The sequence below is a fragment of the Scyliorhinus torazame genome, chromosome 26 (genome assembly GCF_047496885.1).
Source record: "Scyliorhinus torazame isolate Kashiwa2021f chromosome 26, sScyTor2.1, whole genome shotgun sequence".
Lineage (NCBI taxonomy): Eukaryota > Metazoa > Chordata > Chondrichthyes > Carcharhiniformes > Scyliorhinidae > Scyliorhinus > Scyliorhinus torazame.
Genome location: NC_092732.1, coordinates 18348766 through 18355829, shown reverse-complemented (window position 1 = coordinate 18355829; position 7064 = coordinate 18348766).

The following is a 7064-nucleotide window of genomic DNA, read 5'->3' as shown; positions in this document are numbered from 1 at the left end:
TAGCACGAGGGGACATAGCGTTATATTGAGGGGAGATAGACATAGGACAGATGTCAGAGGTAGCTTCTTTACTCAGAGAGTAGTAAGGGTGTGGAATGCCCTGCCTGCAACAGTAGTGGACTCGCCAACATCAAGGGCATTCAAATGGTCATTGGATAGACATATGGATGATAAGGGAATAGTGTAGATGGGGTTTAAAGTGGTTTCACAGGTCGGCGCAACATCGAGGGCTGAAGGGCCTGAACTGCGCTGTAATGTTTTATGTTCTGTGTTCTATTTAGTGAGAGCGGCAGAGGCGCCAAAACCAATGCCCTCAAATGGTTTCCTTTTATGAGACTTGTGCTACCCTTCCGCATTTCGATCTTTGGCCTTCCATCCACTTCAGGACCTTCACAATGTTTGCAGTAATAATTGTGTACGTCTGGGAGCGCCAGATACCTCCTCCTCCATATCTCTCCAGGAATTCGCTCTTGCTTCGAGGAATCTTCCCCGCCCAGACAAAGCGCAGGATTAGCATATTCAAGAACAATTTAGCAGGACAATTGGTAGACTGTGGAACATAAACACGATTTCGGCAGAACCACCATTTTTACTGTCTGATCGCCCCGTCAAGGAGAGTGGCAACCGCACCCCATCTCTTCAATTCCTCTCTTAACTCTTCCACGGTTATCACCGAATTTAGCTGATTTGGTTTTACCCTATCACGGGCCACATATTTCACCAGATTTCGGAATTCTACCTCACCAATCGGTACGGAAGTCTCCTCAAAGTACCCTATTTCTATCCGGTGCCAATCGGGAATATCTCACTTTTTGTCATCTTCAGCTTAGAACTCGAGAAGGTGCCAAACTCCTTAAGAATTGCCATTATCCTACCGAACCACTCCATAGGATTTGAAATATACAGCAGGAAGTCTCCCGCAGAAAGGGAGACCCGATGCTTCACCCTCCCAGCTCAGTAACACCAATGAGTCAAAAGGGCAGAGAACAGTGGAGAGAGCGCGCACCTCTTCTGTCGTCACACGCCGCAAAATGGAATACTTAGAGCGAACCCATTAGTCAGAAGCTCGCCTTAGAGGCCTTGTAAAATATTCTGACACAGTCTACAAACCTCTGTCCAAACACAAACCAGACCAGTACATCGTACAAGTACGTCCACTGTACTCGGTCGAACACCTTCTTCGCAGACATAGACAACACCACTTCCACCACCCCTTGGTATATCAGCGTCATTACATCCAACGGCCTCCAAATCAGTCGAAAATTGCCTACCCTTAACAAACCCCATTTGGACTCCCCCAACCACATCCAGCACCCAGCCATCAATCTTTGCCAGTTCTTAATCGTGAGATCAGCTTGGTATGACACATACTTCAGGATCATTATCCATCTTCAGGATAACTGTGAAGAATGCCTGAGACCCAAATCGCTCGTAGAAGTCAAAAGGAAATTCGTCTTGGTCCCTGGATTTCACAGACTGCATCGATCTCCCACACAATCCATATTGTCATGTGAGAGTACCTTTAGAACATAGAAAATACAGTACAGAACAGGCCCTTCGGCCCACGATGTTGTGCCGAACCTTTGTCCTAGATGAATCATAGATTATCATTGAATTTACAGTGCAGAAGGAGGCCATTCGGCCCTTTGAGTCTGCACCGGCTCTTGGAAAGAGCACCCAACCCAAACTCAACACCTTCACCCAACACCAAGGGCAATTTGGACATTAAGGGCAATTTATCATTGGCCAATTCACCTAACCTGCACATCTTTGGATTGTGGGAGGAAACCGGAGCACCCGGAGGAAACCCACGCAGACACGGGGAGGACGTGCAGACTCCGCACAGTCAGTGACCCAAGCCGGAATCGAACCTGGGACCCTAGAGCTGTGAAGCAATTGTGCTATCCACAATGCTACCGTGCTGCCCATGAGAACAAATAAATCTACATTATCTTTTAACCGTAATCCATGTACCTATCCAATAGGTGCTTGAAGGTCCCTAATGTTTCCGACTCAACTACTTCCACAGGCAGTGCATTCCATGCCCCCACTACTCTCTGGGTAAAGAACCTACCTCTGATATCCCTCCTATATCTTGCACCTTTCACCTTAAATTTATGTCCCCTTGTAATGGTTTGTTCCACCCGGGGAAAAAGTCTCTGACTGTCTACTCTATCTATTCCCCTGATCATCTTATAAACCTCTATCAAGTCGCCCCTCATCCTTCTCCGTTCTAATGAGAAAAGGCCTAGCACCCTCAACCTTTCCTCGTAAGACCTACTCTCCATTCCAGGCAACATCCTGGTAAATATTCTTTGCACCTTTTCCAAAGCTTCCACATCCTTCCTAAAATGAGGCGACCAGAACTGTACACAGTACTCCAAATGTGGCCTTACCAAAGTTTTGTACAGCTGCATCATCACCTCACGGCTCTTAAATTCAATCCCTCTGTTAATGAACGCGAGCACACCATAGGCCTTCTTCACAGCTCTATCCACTTGAGTGGCAACTTTCAAAGATGTATGAACATAGACCCCAAGATCTCTCTGCTCCTCCACATTGCCAAGAACTCTACCGTTAACCCTGTATTCCGCATTCATATTTGTCCTTCCAAAATGGACAACCTCACACTTTTCAGGGTCAAACTCCATCTGCCACTTCTCAGCCCAGCTCTGCATCCTATCTATGTCTCTTTGCAGCCGACAACAGCCCTCCTTACTATCCACAACTCCACCAATCTTCGTATCATCTGCAAATTTACTGACCCACCCTTCAACTCCCTCATCCAAGTCATTCATGAAAATCACAAACAGCAGAGGACCCATAACTGATCCCTGCGGTACGCCACTGGTAACTGGGATCTAGGCTGAATATTTGCCATCCACCACCACTCTCTGACTTCTATCGGTTAGCCAGTTCGTTATCCAACTGGCCAAATTTCCCACTATCCCATGCCTCCTTACTGTCTGCATAAGCCTACCATGGGGAACTTTATCATATGCCTTACTAAAATCCATGTACACTACATCCACTGCTTTACCTTCATCCACATGCTTGGTCACCTCCTCAAAGAATTCAATAAGATTTGTAAGGCAAGACCTACCCCTCACAAATCCGTGCTGACTATCCCTAATCAAGCAGTGTATTTCCAGATGCTCAGAAATCCTATCCTTCAGTACCCTTTCCATTACTTTGCCTACCACCGAAGTAAGACTAACTGGCCTATAATTCCCAGGGTTATCCCTAGTCCCTTTTTTGAACAGCGGCACGACATTCGCCACTCTCCAATCCCCTGGTACCACCCCTGTTGACAGTGAGGACGAAAAGATCATTGCCAACGGCTTTGCAATTTCATCTCTTGCTTCCCATAGAATCTTTGGATATATCCCGTCAGGCCCAGGGGACTTGTCTATCCTCAAGTTTTTCAAAATGCCCAACACATCTTCCTTCCTAACAAGTATTTCCTCGAGCTTACCAATCTGTTTCACACTGTACTCTCCAACAACATCGCCCCTCTCATTTGTAAATACAGAAGAAAAGTACTCGTTCAAGACCTCTCCTATCTCTTCAGACTCAGTACACAATCTCCCGCTACTGTCCTTGATTGGACCGACCCTCGCTCGAGTCATTCTCATATTTCTCACATATGTGTAAAAGGCCTTGGAATTTTCCTTGATCCTACCCGCCAAAGATTGTTCATGCCCTCTCTTAGCTCTCCTAATCCCTTTCTTCAGTTCCCTCCTGGCTATCTTGTATCCCTCCAATGCCCTGTCTGAACCTTGTTTCCTCAGCCTTACATAAGTCACCTTTTTCCTCTTAACAAGACATTCAACCTCTCTTGTCAACCATGGCTCCCTCACTCGACCATCTCTTCCCTGCCTGACAGGGACATACATATCAAGGACACGTAGCACCTGTTCCTTGAACAAGTTCCACATTTCATTTGTGTCCTTCCCTGCCAGCCTATGTTCCCAACTTATGCACTTCAATTCTTGTCTGACAACATCGTATTTACCCTTCCCACAATTGTAAACCTTGCCCTGTTGCACGTACCTATCTTTCTCCATTACTAAAGTGAAAGTCACAGAATTGTGGTCACTATCTCCAAAATGCTCCCCCACTAACAAATCTATCACTTGCCCTGGCTCATTACCCAGTACTACATCCAATATTGCCCCTCCTCTGGTCGGACAATCTACATACTGCGTTAGAAAAGCTTCCAGAAGCTTTAAGACATGGATGTTTAAGGAATGTACCTTTAAGAAAACAGTGATATCAGAGAGTGGGTGCGGCTGGGCTCAGTCCAGCCATTTTGAAGTTTTCAGTTTTGTAAAGTGCCTGGCTGGTTTTGCTGAGAGCAGTTTAAAAGTGCCTGGCTGTTTTGCTGTGAGCTGATTAAAAGGAGAAAGCCAGTTTCAGACAGCAGCTTGAGAAGTTCTGGTTTGCTTAGAGTTGCTTGAAGGGAGAAAGCCAGTTTGAAAAAGCTGCTAGGGTGTGTCTGTGTGTTTCCAGAGAGCTGCAGGAAGAAAGCAAAGTGCTGGAGCTGAAGTCAACCAAGCATATATATATCTCAGCCATAAAACAGAAAATATATATTAACTGTGACCTGGTGTGTTGCTGTGTTGAAGGTTTAAAGCCTTTTGGAGGTTTGAAGGAACATTTTGAGGGATTATTTAGCGGTGCATTATTTTCAGGGTTATCTTTGAAGTAAGGGGTGTTAAGGGATCGAATGTTTATTTAAAAGGTTAAGTTGTGTTCATAGAATAAAAATTGTTTTGTGTTTAAAAACCACGTGTCCACAATTGTAATATCACACCTGGGGAACAAGCCGCGTGCTCGGAAAAGCAGCAAATCCATTAAAGGGAGAGGTTGGTTGAACTCCATGATGCATTTTGGATTCTGAAAATGCCTCGCCCATAAAGGTATGCTCCTGCAGATCTACTGGAGCCCCCGACTCCTGTTCTACCTTTGAAACCTCCAACCTATGCAGAAAACATGTTCTCCCCTCGTCCCCTGGCGATGTTCCGACCGGTATAGTCTCCGATAGAAAGTGTCAAAAATTCCATTAATCCCCTCCGGATCTGTAACCTCTCCTCCCCCCCTTCCCCGCCCCCTCACTCATCCCTCAACCTACCTACCTCTCTGGTCGCCGCCTGTTTGTTCAACTGCTGAGCAAGACTCCTGCTGGCATTCTGCCCGAATTTATATACCACCCTTCTATCAGTATGCAGTTACCTTACCCCATTTTTGATAAAAAATACGTTTTACTCCACCTGCATCCCCCGTCGCTCGTTAAAGTGCGCCTCCTTGGCGACTTCAAGTGTTTGCGATATCCTGCCAAAAATGCCTCCATCAGTCTTGACTGTTTAGCTCGCTCCAGCCTCGGCCTGTGCGCATGGATCGAGATTACCCCCCCCCCCCCCTCCTCCCCCGCCAATCTGGCAAAGAAAGAAAATAAATACAACTTTTAACTTGGGAAGGTGAGTATCGGAAATTCCACAATATGGAGCACCTTTCACCGCGTAATATTTGAAATATAGTCCAGTCACGTCCGGCCATCTGATGGGATTAACGGTTTAAAATGTTCTACCTCGCGTGGCAGTCATCAAGGTCGAAACTATCTCTACCACGTTCGCCACCGGAAGTCCGAGACATAACGATTTGTATTCAGTTGGGAATCAAATCTTCGAGAAAAAGGAGTTATCCACGGGGAAGTGGAGTTGATGATTATCACATCTATTTTCTTTTCTATTCACTGTATATGACATCAACAATGGGCTGAAGGCATTGGACTATGCATAATATATGGGCCCTGACAATATTTCAGCAATAATACTCCAGACGTGCTCCAGAACGTGTTGCGAAACGACCCAAGCTGGTCCAGTATACAAGACACACTCAACTCCAACGCAGCAATTCCCGGCCCATTAAGCTCCTGCCGATCATCAGTAAAGTGATGGAAGGTGCCACGAACAGTGCTGCTAAGCGGCACTTGCTCAGAAATAAACTGCTCATGGACGCTTTGTTCGGATTGCACCAGGGTCACTCGACTCATGATCACGACAGACTTGGTTCAAACATGAAAATAATGATCTGAATTTCAGAGGTGAGGTGAGAGCCACTGCCCTTGACATCTTGGCAGAATTTGTCCGTGTCTGATATCAAGGAACCCTGACAAAACTGGGGACAACAGAACTCAGAAGCAAAACCCTCCGCTAATTGGAGACGATATCTAACACAATGCGAGATAGCTGTGCTATTTGGAGATCAAACATCTGAGCTCCAGGACTGCACTGTCCTGAGCCGAAATACCTGTAGTTGCTTCATCAATGGCCTTCCGTCAATCATAAGACAAAACAGCGGATGTTCCGTGATAAGAGCACAATGTTCAGCACCAGCCTCATTGACTATATACTGAATCATTCCTTGTCGAAATTTCATAGAATTTACAGTGAAGGAAGGAGGCCATTCGGCCCATCGAGTCTACACCGGCTCTTGGAATGAGCACCCTATCCAAGGTTAACAGATCCACCCTGTCCCCATAACCCAGTAACCCCACCCAACACTAAGGGCAATTTTGGACACTAAGGGCAATTTATCATGGCCAATCCACCTAACCTGCATATCTTTGGACTGTGGGAGGAAACCGGAGCACCCGAAGGAAACCCCCGCATACACGGGGAGGTTGTGCAGACTAGGCACAGACAGTGATCCAAGCCGGAATCGAACCTGGGACCCTGGAGCTGTGAAGCAGTTTGCTACCCACAATGCTACCGCGCTGCCCTAAAATCAGGTTGACCTGGCCAGTTTCCAGGCTTGGGCTTTTGAAATGGCAAGACACACTCACACACTCAAGCTCAGCAAGTGCCAGGCAATGGTCATCTCCAACATAAGAGGGACTAATCAGCACCGGTTCAGATGCCATGGCATTCGCATTGCTGAATCCTCCAGTATTAACTTCCAGGGGCTTAGCCCTGACCACTAAATGAATTGGACGAACCAAATAAATACTGTAGCTGCGACAGTATGTCGGAGGCTAGGAACACTGCAGCGAGTAACTCATC